The following is a 15,354-nucleotide window of genomic DNA, read 5'->3' on the forward strand; positions in this document are numbered from 1 at the left end:
GCTGACATTGCAATTTAAAAGTGGGTGAGGGGGAGAGGAAACAAGCATAAAATGTGTAAATTATTTTTTTAATTTAATTTAATTTATTTTATTTTATTTTATTTTTGTTCAGGGCAATGGGGGTTAAGTGACTTGCCCAGGGTCTCATAGCTAGTAAGTGTCAAGTGTCTGAGGCTGGATTTGAACTCAGGTACTCCTGAATCCAGGGCCGGTGCTTTATCCACTGCGCCACCTAGCTGCCCCAACTGTGTAAATTAACCACTAATTCCTTCCCTTTCGGTTTCTTAAAAAAGAAAAACAAAATATCCCATGGATTCATCCAGCTGAACCATGAAAATGTCATTTTCTTTATTTAAAGATATTTTGAAATCAGAAGCAAATTCCACAGATACTTATTTTCTTATGGTGCTTGAGCAGATTTAATGTTCAGGATTAGAGTTTGACAAATAGAATGATAGATAGGCCTGAACAAAGATCAAGGAAGCACTTGACTCACTCATGCAGGTCTATTAATAGCTCATCAAGCCACTATGCTACAGCAGCAGTGTGCCAAACATTTACAAACCATGTTACAATGGATTGGGGGCTTAGGTAAGATGGCATCTGATCTTCTTTCCAATTCTAACTTATGAGGGTTGTAGATTCAGGCCAAAGAGATGCTTACCTTTGATTGTTTGCTCCTGGATGCTTATTAGGCATACATGGTTTACTTTGAAAAGGAAGGCATCATGGTTCATACGAACACCATTTAAAAATGTGCACACCCCAAGCTAAGTGGCACAGTGGATAGACTTTTATACCTGGATTTAAAAAGACTCATCTCCCTGAGTTTAAATCTGGCCTCAGAAACATAAGCTGTGTGACCTTGCCCACGTCACTTAACCTTCTTTGACTCAGTTTCTTCATCTGTAGAATGAGCTGCAGAAGAAAATTGCAAACCACTCTTAAGTATCTTTCACAAGAAAATCCCAAATGGTGTCACAGAAAATGTGATATGACTCAAATAAGTTCAGTATGCAAAAATATCTGATTGATTTGGGGAAAGTACAAGGTAGGCTGGTTATTTACTGTATTGATGCTATTTCGTCAAAGTGTTCAAACAATTGTAGAAACCAATGTATACAAAAGCACAGCCAGGGCTTTCCAATGATATCATTAATAATATGATTTATTTAAACAAATTTATCTTTATTTATTTCATATTTGGATTTAAAGAAGCTCTCTCTGACCCTCACTGGGGGAAATGACTTTTATTATCCAACTTCACACAGCACTTTGTAATTGTTTTGTCATCTATACGTAATGCATTGTTCTCTATGTTGTAAATTGATTCAATAATAAATATTTAGTTTCCCCCCAAGAGATTCTGAGACAGTGGGGCCCATTTATCATTATTCAATGCCTCCCTCCTTTCAGTACCTGGAACAGTGATTTGGAAATAGTAAGATTAGTAGCAGCAGCAGACGTAGTAATAATATTTATCCTTTTATAGTACCTGTTATATGCTAGGCACTGTGCTAAGTGCTTTTCAAATAGCATTTCATTTAATACTCAGTAATCATGGGTGGCAGGTGTTATAATATTATCTCAATTTTATAGTTGAGAAAGCAGAGTCAGAAGTAAAATGACTTGGCTCACATAGCTAGTATGTGGAGCTGGATTTGAGTTCAGGTCTTCCTGACTTCAGGCCTAGTCTTTGAAGATGGAAAACTGCCCAGAACAGAGGTTCATAAACTTCATTTATGCCATGGATCACTTTGTCAGTCATATGAAGTCTCTGAACCTCTTCTCAGAAAAAAACAAAAACAAATAAACAAACAAAAACCCACCACAAAGAAAGAAAATAAATAGGACCACAAAGGGAACGAATCATAATGAAGTAAAGTTATTAAAATAAAATTTGAAAAAGTCAGATTCATGGATGTCAGATTAAGAACCCCTTTCCTTGAGCCATAGCCCTCAATACCAGTTTCCCCTTGAGCTCATTGATGTCTACAGATATTTTTCTTCCAAAAGGCTGAGAGACAAAGAGAGGCTGGAGGAGAAAAGCAGTGATGAACTAGACAAGATCTTGGCACAGAGATTATAGGGCTTGAAGGTGATGTTCCCAGAAAATGTTTGACCCACAACTGGAGCCCCCTCTCACCTGCCACTCAATGTGACCCAGGAAATATCTAGATTCTCAAGGGCAATAATACACTGAATTGAGGGCACCCCTTAATGATCCTTTCTTTTCTTAATATTCTCTTTGAAATGCAGCAATAACCACAGCTCCAGGAAGTGGCAGATACTTTTAAGTCTTCACATGGATCTTTTGGGAGGGATACCAAAAACCCTACATTCATTTCCTGGACTTGCCTAGACACCCTCTATGCTGAGCTGAGCTGCACTGGGCTTCCCTTTTGCCCAAGTGAGACAGACCTTTCCTGAAATCTTTTAAATTATCTTACCTTGAAAGATTGTGTTTCACTGTCTTTTTGAGGATTCTGTCACTCCAGAATCCATTTAGAGGCTTGATTAATGTTTCTGAGGGAAAATTGTGATAGCTCAGGCAACTAACGTCATGTCTACTCTCTGTCATCTTGGCTACAGCTTCATATACATTTCCTAGAAAGAGTTAAAAGTGTAACTCCTGAATCTAACTCTGAAAAACAGTCAAACTCAGTTCGATTTGAACCATTGATTATTTGAAATGCATGTATCTATGTTTCAGATTTGGGGTTTCTTTATTTTCTTTTTCCTGGAACTATCTGAACACTATGGGCAAAATTCTTCACATGCACTTTCTAGAGATGCCCTGTCTTTTAACTCTGAGCTCAGTCAAAACTGTTATGATTTTTTTCCCATTATTCCTTTTACTCTGAAAAAGATGAGTGGAAGGATTGAGATCAAGACTACAGACAGTTAACCCAATTCTGGCCTCCCTGTACACTGTACAAAAGTATCATCTCACTATTTCCTGTGAGAACTGAAGTCACTAGGTAGGTTTTACTCATGACGGTTAGGAACTGAATTTTTAAATTTAGAGGCATGAAGGAAAGAATCAAAACAAGCCCTAAAGGAATCAACTGTATTATAGAAAAGTTGCTGTGAATCATTTGGGTTCTAAAGAAGGAATGGAAGGAAGGAGGGCAGCTCTACCACAAGATGGGAAAGGATGATCAAGGAGCAACTTCTTCCTCCTGGTGTTCTGTTTTTGTTTGTTCTATAAAGATGTGTGTATGTATGTATGTATGTATGTGTATATATGCATATGTAAATATATATATATATATAAATATATATATCAATGCTAATGTTTTATATTATTTTTTAATGATTCTTAATAGTGAAAAATGGGAAAATATACACCTGAGAAGCCACTGAATACCCTTGTAAAAATCCACATGTATCTCAAATTCAACTGCCTACTAATACTATTCCAGGGTTTCTTTTTTTTTTGTGTGTGAGGCAATTGAGGTTAAGTGACTTGCCTAGGGTCATACAGCTAGTAAGTGTTAAGTGTCTGAAGCCAGATTTGAACTCAGGTCCTCCTGAATCCAGGGCTGGTGCTCTATCCACTGCACCACCTAGCTGCCCCTATTCCAGGGTTTCTTAACTTGAACTTCATGAACTTGCTTAAAAAAAAGCAAGTACTGTATTTTAACATAATCCTTTTTAATCCCATGCATTTATCTTATGCATTTCAAAACATTATTCTGAGAAAGGCTTCACAAGGATTTTAAATGGGACCATAATACCAGTAGTTTGATGCTACTATTTCCAGGACCCTATCTTCGTTATGACTTGTGATCATTTCTTTCATGTTATATTTGTGTTGTTGAGTTTTTGAACCCAAGTGTAGAACTATGACCCCTATTAACATCCCTACTATATTTATTTTTACTTGAAACAATCCATAATTCTAACCTGTCAAGTTACTTTTTATATCCTGATTCTATAATTCAAAGTGTTATGTATCATGTCCAGATTTGTGGCATTTGAAAATTTGCAAACGATGCAATCTACATATGGGTTTCCTTCCTTTTCTTACATGGACATTTTATTTATTGAAAGGGTAATCAGAAAGGATGTTTTTGGGAGAAACAAAAAAAAAATCAGCTTGAGGTAAAACACATATTTACTCTGACAGGACCTAAGAGAAAAGAGGAGAAATAGAGACAATAATAAAAGTACCTGAGAGAATGCAGCCTCCAACATATAATTACTTATAGATCCTTCATTCTAAACTAGTTCCATTCTTGGTACATCCATCTTTTCATACTTACTGAGACCTGGCTCCCTGTGAATGTCAGAGCCTTCCTTGACACCCTTTCTATCAGTAATTGGACTTTCACTTGTACCCCTAACTCACTGTGATGAAAGAATTGATATATTCCTTGCTCCCCATTTCCACTTCTAGGCTCTTCCCATATCTTCAACATTCAATAATCCTTTGAGATTTATTCACTCTATATTTATCAATGAAACAAAACTCTTATAGCTGCTACTTAAACTTACAGAATGCTCTTTTCTCAAAAAGTTCAGTAACTGGCTCACAGACTTTCCTCCCCAACTCCAGTTCTTATACTAAGAAATTTCAACATACATATGATATTACTTCAAGCACCCTAACTTCACAGTTACTCAGCTTATTCATTTCCCAGGACCTCCTCCTCCACCCCATTATAGCTATGCACAGAGATTACCATAGACTTGATCTTGCCATAACCCACATTTTCATGCTAATGAACAATGGAATTATTTTATCTTATCACAATCTGTTGTCATTCTAATTCTCCTGCCTTGCTATGTTAAAATCTGTTCTTTGTTTTCACCAGGACCTCCAATTCTTCTTTCCTTCAGTTTATCCCTAGCCTATCATCCTAACAGTGCCTAAACACTTCTTCCTTCCTCATCTTGGCTTCTTGGCAAACAAGTTCAATTCTACACTGTTATTGTCTGTCAAGTTCATAAGGTCATTACCCATTCATATCACTGATGCTTTTGAGGCTCAGTCTTGTATTGCTTCCCCTTATTGACTGCCCTTGCTTCTATTCCATATGCTGCTCATTGAGTCTGGAAAAATCATGAAATTGTGTTGACTGGTTTCAAATTTATGTTGCATAATATCAAATGGGCTATCACTGCTGAAAGGAAATCTGTTCCACTTCTCTAATTAACTTATTATCCAACCTCAGGAGAAATCCTTTTCCTAGAAGAATATAACACTGCCCCAGTACATGGACAAGGTAGCAAACTTCAAAAACTCTCCCAACCCCAAGCTTGAGATAATATTTTCTAAAAGTCCTAAACACTGCTCCAATGGTCTACAAGTAGTAGAAAAAGGACTTCATCCAGAATGGAGAGTCCATAAAAGGTATGGTACTACACTGCAGGTTACAGTAGCATAGCCTATTTTTCAGAGTCTGAGGACATCAAGGCACATGGCTCTACTCTGGAGCCTCACTAATGGTTTCTGTTGGTTTATACACACTCTCTCTATATAAACCATCTGTATTGGTGGAATACTGTAGGTCTATGGGTAGGCAGTTACATTCATGATTATTATCATTGGACCAGTGGTAAATAAATGTGTCATGTTTACAGGTTAATGTTTTTTGTTTGTTTTTGGTGGGGGAGATGCATACTGGTAGGGGCTCATCAGGAAGAATACTTGTAAATAGTAAACATTTCTCTAAATCAGGGTTACCACTAGGACCTTGAGAGTGAGTTGTAGGGGCAGGGCCATCACTTTGGGGCCTATCAAAACCTATCAAAGTAAGTACAGGCCAGATAAGTCAATCAGTCAGCAGAAAGTGGAAGAAAGGCAAGTTGGGGGTGGCAAGAGGTCAGTTTTATGACTCATACTACACATGTCTTCATCCAAGTCATTGATAAAAAAATGTTAATTAACAAAGGGCCAAAGGCAGATCCCAGGAGCTCTCCACTAAAAACTTCCCTTTGATTTGGGCATAAATATATGTTATCTATTTTGTTTTCAATAATTTTTTTTGGAAAATGATTCTTTTGTCTTCATACATCAGTAGCTACCCATCATAGAACTTTAGAATTATTGAATTGAAAAATGATCTTAGAAGTGACCTAATCACACTCTCCTAGAAATAATAATAACCCCCAAAATAAAATATCTTAAAGATAATAATTTCACATCCACATTAATATATCCTATAATGGGGAAATCACAATCTAAAGTACCAACCAATTTGATTTTTGTTCTCTTGATTGTTAGGAAGAAATATACTTTGAGCTGAGAAATCTATATCCTTTTAGCTTCTACTTTGTGGAGAAGGAGTATGAAACTACCCAGTTCCCATGGAAATGGGCATACACACATTGGCTCCGTGGGGAAGGACACATGTTTTCTGGTCCTTGGTGCAGGAGGCAGAAATGGTCTAGATGATGATTTTCCAAAGAAAATTGGCAACTAAACCAGGAGAATCCATTTATACTTTGGACCAAAAGAGATAAAGAGCAGGGGTGGGGTTGGGGGGCCAGTTTCTTTACCATTTTGACATTGCCTCTTTGTTGTAACACAGCCAAACCTGGATTATAGTTTTCCCTTTGAGAGACAGGTACTTTCCCTTTCCTGGAATTGCAGCTCTGATAGTTACAGTTATTTGGCAGGTATAGCATGTCCTTGCATCAGTGAGTTTAAAATTAGGCCTCAAGTCCCTGGCTGCCTCACTTATGCTTTCTGGTTTTCTAACTACTTTCAAATCACCAAATATGATGGTGATGATGACAATGATGACAATGACGACAAAGACAACAATGACTAGGATTTATTTAGTGCTTTAATATTTGGAAATCGCTTGACATATATTATCTCTTTTGAGTGTTACAACACTCCTGTGAGGCAAATACTATTGCTATTCCCACATTAGCAATAGGAAAATTGAAGCCAAGAGGGGTTAAATGAATTAGCCGTGCAATTTCTAAGTATATAAGGCATGATTTGAATACTGATATTCTTGACTCTAAGGCAGGACTTTATCCACCATGCCACTTAACAATTCTGAGAGATGGATATTTCAAACCTCATATAATGATAAATTTAGAGTTGTCATGTTCTATTCCTTATTTTATATCATTTTTTTTAAATCTCACCTCAGTCTCTTGGGAGAGGAAGCACACTCTTATCTCAGGTTCTATATGACACTGGTATCAGTAAATTCATTTTAACTCAGTCATCTTGACTCCAAGTTTAGCTTTCTTTCTGACTATTCTTTGCTGCCTCCACAAATACCTAATGAGTTCAACAAATTTGAGGGCTAATTGCCCAGCAGGAGGTACTTACTGCAAATACATTCTTAATAGAGGAGAAGATGACCAGGACTAGAAGGAAGAGCCTCATCTTGCCTAATTAAATAAACAAACAGAAACAAGTAAGCAAGCAAATAATCAAACAATAAATAGACTTATAAATAAATGATTAAATAAACAAATGAATGTAAAACCAAAAGGCTTTCATTTAAGTTCCTCGTTTCTTTGGGTCAGGCACTCCTATAATTGAACTTGATGGGCTGTAGTGTGCATTCAAGGAAGACTAGTACCTCTGAGACATTTTCAGGGCTGCTTTCCACCTTGGGTGTCTACCTAATCCATTTCTCATAGTGTGGCTCCAAGAAGTTGTAGCATAGGCAGCAGGCACATCCAGGTAAACCCTTTGGCAGATGGGCTAAAACAGGTTGAGAGTAACAAAGGTGCCTCAAATCCATTGGTGACTTAGAGGGGTGTCTATACCAAGCATGTGAAAACTTCCCCTGGCAGAATGAGCAGATCAGAACAATTTGTTCCAATGGCCTTGAAGGCAGCTGAAGCAGGCACTGTGGAGCTCTTTGAGTTTAGTTAGATATTGAAGACACCAAAGTAATCCACTGCATCTTAAGCAATAACCAGCTGTCTTGACTCTGTCCTGCCACTGGACTGTCATGACACCGAAAGAGTTGTATGACTTCATACAACTCTCCTTCACTTAAATCCAACTTATGCATGAGTCAAAAGGCATTATCCATACCATTTTACCATTTTACCAATCTCAAAGTCCTGTGGAAAGTGATGAAGTAGCAGATGTGGGTACATTGGGAGCTGTAGTCACAATCCTGTACAGAGGCAATCCTGGCCATAGCATGATCTTCTCAGTGGAACCTGAAGTGGGATTCAATAGTCTCCTGGATGTCTGAGAAGCCTTTTAATGGCTCAACTCCTGATTAGAGGAAGGGGCTAGAAAAGGTGCCCTAAAAATCTTCTGCTGACCAACCCTGGCCTCATTACTGTGGCAGGTGTGAATCCCACCATGTGGTTGAAACACAGACACACACACACACAAAATGTACAAAAACTTCTGCAAAGATGTTTCCACTCACCAGCAGTAACATGGAATATGCACACACTTCTAGACAATACAATATCCAATAGACCTGAAAAACAAACAGTTCTTGTTGCAAGAGAACTCAGCATGTATTACATCCAAATAGCATCCTTGAGTGAAATAAGGCTGACAAATGAAGGCAAGCTTACTGAAGTTGGAGCTGGATACAGGATATATTGAAGCAGAGTACCATGTAGGTTTTGCGATGAAAACTAATTTAGTCAATGAACTTTTATGCCTACCAATGGGTGTAAATGACAGGATCATGATAATGTGATTTCCACTTGCAAGAAAATGCCACACCACCATCATCAGTACCTATGCTCCCACCATGGAAAACTGTAATGAGGTCAAAGAAAAATTGTATGAAGACCTAAAGGCCCCATCATCAATGTGCCAAAAGTGGACAAACTTATAAATCTGGGTGACTTTAATGCTAGAGTAGACTCAGACTACCAGACATGGCAGAGAGTCCTGGGGAGAAATAGAGTTGGAAACAACAACAATGATGGCTTACTACTGAAGACTTGTGCATCTCATGACTCTCTCATCACCATTACTGTATTCCATTTACCTAAATGTAATAAAACCTTGTGGATATACTCTCACAGCAAACATTGGCATTTTATAAACTATGTGACTGTAAGGATAAAAGACAGATTGGAAGTGAGAGTGATGAAGGTAATGTGTGGTACAGAGTGCTGGACTGATCATAGATTTATCCATTCATGTCAAATATTCGCATTCAACAAAAGCAGTTGCCCCAAGGCAAAATGACTACCAGAAGACTTCATGTCAATAGATTAGAGAACTTTTCTGAATAAGATCAGTTTGTTGCTAATTTGGAGAGAAAGTTGAGCCAGCACTGGGTTGGAAATAGTGGAGCAAAAAAAGGAGTGTGCAAATTTTATAGATTTAATGTACAACACTGCATTTGGTCAACTGGGTCAGAATACTCACAAACATCAAGACTGTTTGATGAAAATGATGGTGAAATTCAGAAGCTGCCAAATGAAAAATGAGAACTACCCAGGGTTTACCAGAAGTATAGTTTGTCCATCCCTAAGAAGGCAACATTTAACTCCATCAAAAGTTCAAGTAAAGATTAGAGAGATGTAGGATTCTTGGCTCAGTAAGAAGGCAGATGAAATTCAGTTGTATGCTGATAGTAACAATCCAAAGTACTTTTATGATGCTCTTAATGATATTTATGGGCCAAAGAAACACATGGTTCATCTCAACTACTCAGTGCTGATGGAACCACATTGATTAGTGATAAGGACATGACCCTGCAGAGATGGGCTGAACATATCCATACTATTCTTAACAGACCATCATCAATCAATCAGAAGCCATTGATCATTTACCTCAGGTTGAAGTCAACCCCTTTCCACACAAATTTTTAGCTGAAAAGAAGTTTTGAATGGCATTAGGTTCCTCTCCTGTGGCAAAGCACCTGGTACTGATACTACTTCAGCTGAGATTTACAAGCGGAGGGGGTGGGGGGGGTGGGGGAATCCATTGCTCATACTAAAGCTGACTGTTTTTTTTTTCAACTTATATGAAAAGTGGAGGTTCACCCCTAGGAGGTAAAGGACTCCTCCACTGTCCAACTTTATAAAGGCAAAGGAAATAGATTGTTCTGTGACATACACAGGGGAATATCTCTCTCTCTTAGTAATTGCCAGGGTCCTCTTAATAGGCTAATCTTTCACCTAGAATATAGTCAACTACCTGACACCCAGTGTGGCTTCAGAAAGGGCCAAAGAATTGTCGATACGGTGTTTGCTGCCCAACAACTCCAGGAAAAATGCCAGGAGCAGAACAGAGGTCTGTACACAACATCTGTAGACTTGATCAAGGCCTTTGATATTGTCAGTAATGAGGGCTTACAGAAAATTATGTCAAAATTTCATTGCCCAGAGAAGTTCATCAGTACTGTATGTCCATTTTGACCACATGCTTGCTTGGATTCTGGATAGTGGACAATGCTCTCATGCTTTCCCAGTTACCAACAGAATAAAACAAAGCTGTGTGCTTGCCCCCATGTTTTTTAGCATAATGTTTTCAGCCATGTTGTCAAACACCTTCGATGAGGACAAATATGACACCAATGTCAGCTACCCACATTGGTGGTAAATTATTCAACTTGAAAAGGCTACAAGCCAAGACTAAAGTAAAAGGAGTATTGTTGTATGATTTTTTGTTTGCTGATGCTTATTCATTTAATGCAGGCACTAAAGCTGAAATACAATAATGTATGGATTGATTCTCTGCTGTTTGTGATAATTTTGGTCTAACAATTAACACCAAGAAAACACGGGTACATCAGCCAACACCACACCACACACATGTGAAACCATCACTAATGGCAGATGGAGATGTTTTGAATATTATGGATAAATTCACTTACCTTGACATTATAATTTCCAGGCAGGTATACATTGATAATAAGGTTCACACACACACATTGCCAGAACTGGCTCAGCATTTTGGAGGCTCCAAAGGAAAGTGTGGGCTAGAAGAGGTATTAGATTGACTATGAAACTGAAAGCCTATAAAGTTGTTGTGCTGACCCCATTGTTGTATGCCTGTAAAACCTGAACAGTATACCAGCACTATGTCAGGAAACTGAATCACTTTCATCTTAATTGTCTTAGAAAGATTCTGAAGATAACCTGGCAATATAAGACAAAGAGACAAAGAGGTTCTCTCTCAAACTAAGCCACCAAGCATTCAAACTCTACTCCAGTGGGGTGGCCACATTGCTTGAATGCTAAACAAACATTTGTCTAAAAGACAATTTTATGGAGAATTCACACAGGGCAAGCACTCACATGGTAGTCAGAAAATACATGGTGATGCAAGGACACTCTCAAGGTCTCTCTTAAGAACTTTGGAAGTGATTGAATGGCATGGAAGACAGTAGTACAGGACCACCCAGCATGGAGTGCCCTAATTAGAGATGTACAGATTTAGACAATCCAACCCAAATGTTCACGTGGACTATTGTGCCCAACCTGTGAGTTTATATTAGTCTGATCAGTCAGTCAGACACAATGTAATTTGACTCTAAGCTTTTGATGTAATTTTGGTCCTCTTCAAGAGGGAAGGACAACAAGCAAAAAAAGTTCTTGTTTCATTTGAGTACAAAGATTGAGACCTTTATGGGAGAGGATGTTTCCTTTTGGAGTAGTAGATGACATAATCATTGGGTGTAGTTGGTTCTCACTTAATTATTGCCTAAAATATATTTTAAGCATCAATTAATCAAATAACATTTATTAAATACATACTATGTGCCAAATGCTAAGCTAAGTACACAACACTGCAAAAGCTCCAGCTATCAAGTAGCTCACAGGAACACTTTACATTTTAGATGTAGAAATCCATAGGTTTTTACACATGGAAAGAAAGTCTGCAGAGGGTTGGTCTAAAGCCTCAAAGGTGAATTAAGAGGAGGACTGTAGATGTTAGCTTTCCTGACTTCTAACCCAGTATCCTTTCCAACATATTAGGTTGTTTCTACCTATCACAGTAAAAACCCCTTGTATAATTAATCATATCCAACAGCTTAATTTAGAAACATACTAAAATTCTGCAATTAGAAAATCTAAGAAAAAAGAACTCCTGTATTCTTGTATCCTGAGTTAGAAAAACATCAATTATTCTGCTGCTTTGTTCACTTCCTTTACTGTCTTTTTTAAGTGTGAAAAATGGCAAAATTCTCACCATACTGTTACATTAAAAAAACAAAGAATGTGTGTGCATAGAACTCAATTTGAAGAGTTTGACCCTTCCATTTTTGCACTAAGCATCTAATATGGGGAAAATGAGGCCATTAGTTTGATTTAACAGTAAATGTTTCCTAATGAATGTGTTTGTTCATTTTTACTCTTCTTTCGATAATTCAGACATGACAGAAAATCACATATTGAGTTAATAATTTGAAAGAATGATGCCTTCTAATGTGCCATTCATATTTAAGGTACCTGATCATATTCAATTACTCTAAATTACATACCCTAGGCATCTAAAAAGTTTTTGTTTTGTTTTTATTTGTTTGGAAGAGTTTTTTGTTCATTTTATTTTTGCTTTGTTTTACTTTGAGGAGTATCATTTTCCAGGGTCAGGGTGCTATAACAGTTGAAATAAAAAAAACAATTCATATAATTCAAGAATCACTCTAAGTTCAACAACTGGTTTGAACTTCAAGGTTAGAAGTCTGAATAAATAGAAACTAGCACATTCCTTTTTGCTTTCACAGTCTTCTAGAGAAAGTTGTTTTGTATATAGCATATGTATATATCTGTTTAAGTATCTACTATGTGCTATAGCTAAATATATAGATCAAATAGATAGGTGTAGAGATTTATAGATCAATGATAAATCAATGATAGCTATAAATATATAGTTATAGATATAGATATCAATATGCTGCTAAGTGTCTCAATGGATAGAGTACCAGAAGTCCTCAGTTTTTTCTTCTATAAAATGGGGATGAAAATAACAACTACCTCCCAGTGTCTTTTTGAGGATCAAACGCAAATAATCATAAAGGGTTTTTAACAAGTGCCTAGCAAAGTAAGTGCTATATTAAAAAAAGTTCATATGTTTCAACAGTGTATGACTCTTTATGACTCCATTTGGGGTTTACTTGGCAAAGATACTAGAGTGGTTTTTGCCACTTCCTTTTCCAGCTCATTTTACAGATGAAGAAAGTGAGGAAAACAGTGTTAAGTGACTCGCCCCAGGGTCACACAGCTAGTAAGTGTCTAAGGTTGGATTTGAATTCAGATCTTCCTGTAGTTCTATCCACTGTGCCACCTAACTGCCGAAACATGCACACATACATACACATGCATACATACACACATGTACATATATGTGTATACCTATTTACTCATGCATATATATAGTACATACATGTAGATGTAAATATATGTATGTTAGCTATAATTAGTTATTATTATGTGTATATGTATATATATATTTTAAAAAACAAATATCCGTAGTAATATCAGATTAGAACTGGAAAGACTCAGAGATTATCTGTTAAAATGCCTCAATTTTAATGATGAGGAAACTGAGGCCAGGGAAGTTAAATCCCAGGTCATATGCATTAAATACCATATGGAAATAACTTAATTATATTAATATTTTACTGAATGTATTAAACACTACACACTAGGAAATATGAGAAGCTGAAAATGCAAAAAAAAAATCTTTCTGTGTTCTTGCATTCTAATTTGGGAGACAGCATACACACAAATCAAAACATATAGGATACATACAGCATAGATCTTCCAGGAAAAGGCAGCAGCTACAGTATGTCATAATGGTTGAGGAAGGGATTCCCAAAGGACAGACAGGAATTCTAAGAGTCAGATAATAAGGAGAGAGAGCATTTTGCATATGACATTTCTATAATGTTTTAAGGTTCTAAAAGCACGTTACATACATTTTCTTATTTGTTCCTTACAACAACACAATTGGCTATGTGGTTGTCTTTGCATGCCTTTCTTGCAGAGCAAGCACACGTGATCCATAATTTTTTTAAAAAAGAAGGTAGATATGATTTGTTTTTAAAATGTTTATTTTTGTTTTTAATAATGCATTGATTTCTATATCCTTTCATACACAAATTGAGGAAGCTGAAGCTAGAATTTGTCCATTATCACAAAACTGGTTAAAGGAATGCATGAACTAAAATATTTCCTTATTCCAAATGTAATTGATCTTTCCACTAGACTGCAATTCCCCAGAGCTAACCTGCACATAATATCAATTAATTCTACATAAATATCCCCGTTCCCTAGCATCTTTTCAAGCTGTGCACTTATCTAATCTTTTTTGTTTTCTATTTTATCTCCAGAGAACTGCATTTTTCAGGAGAGCTATTGTAAACATGTAGGTATTCAAGAGAAAAAGAAAAGAAAAAGAATGAGAGGAGAGGAAAGGGGAAAAAAAGGGGGAAAAAAGGTATCTAGCTGAGACATCCAACCCTAGTAGTCAGTTTGTAATTGAGAGATGTGTCACAAGGAATTGCAGTGAATTTAAAGTTATTTTCCAGGCTTGACAGCCTTCAGTGTTTTATTGTTTCAACTTAATAGAAACATATTCTTCATATTTAAGGCTCAAATAGCAAATGCTATCCTGTTATAAATATTGCCATTACTTAAGCAAGAGTAATGCTTGGTACAATAGATTAACTCTGTATAAAATAAGGTACTTTAAGTGATAGAAAAACCTATCTTTGAAAAGGGAATGTTGCACAGATTAATGAAATGATATGAAAGCCACTTTAGCCTCCTCAGAGGGTGTTAAAAAGAAAATACATATTATTAAGTGATTTAGAAACAGCTAAAATGGAATTTCTTAAAAAGTAATTGCTATTTTAAAATGCTTAAGGACTCTAGAAATATACAAGTTTTGTTGTTCTTGTTGTTTTTTAATTTAACCAAGGCAAAAATTATTCTCAGAGTCTATGTTCCTCTCAAGTATTAACTTATATGGGTTGGTAGCTTATTCACTCTTTCTGGTCTCTAGCATAGCAAATTATGTACCACAATTTTTGTATCCACAATGCCAATGAAATATATTAATGATATCTATCATTACAATCATTAGTCCAATGGAATTCTATCTTAAAAGTGTACAAGATCACTCTGATTGAGTGCTTAGTTCAGGAAGAGCCCAAAGTGTACAGAATAATTATAAAGAGAATAAGTTCAAAGTAGTAAAAAGAAGATAATTTGGGAGGGAGGTCACTAGGAACTGGAGGGAAGAGGGAACCAGGAAAGGCTTTATATAGGAGCTATCTCTTGAAGAAAAACATGGGATTCTATGAAGTGGAAGTGTTGAGGAAGGAAGTGCATTCCAGGACTGGAAGATAACAAAGGCAAGGGGGAAAGGGAGATGCATGCCATGTGGGCCAAAAATAACAAAGGCCAATTTCACTGGACTTCACAGTATAGGAT

This window comes from Dromiciops gliroides, chromosome 2 (assembly GCF_019393635.1).
Source record: "Dromiciops gliroides isolate mDroGli1 chromosome 2, mDroGli1.pri, whole genome shotgun sequence".
In the NCBI taxonomy this organism is placed as follows: domain Eukaryota; kingdom Metazoa; phylum Chordata; class Mammalia; order Microbiotheria; family Microbiotheriidae; genus Dromiciops; species Dromiciops gliroides.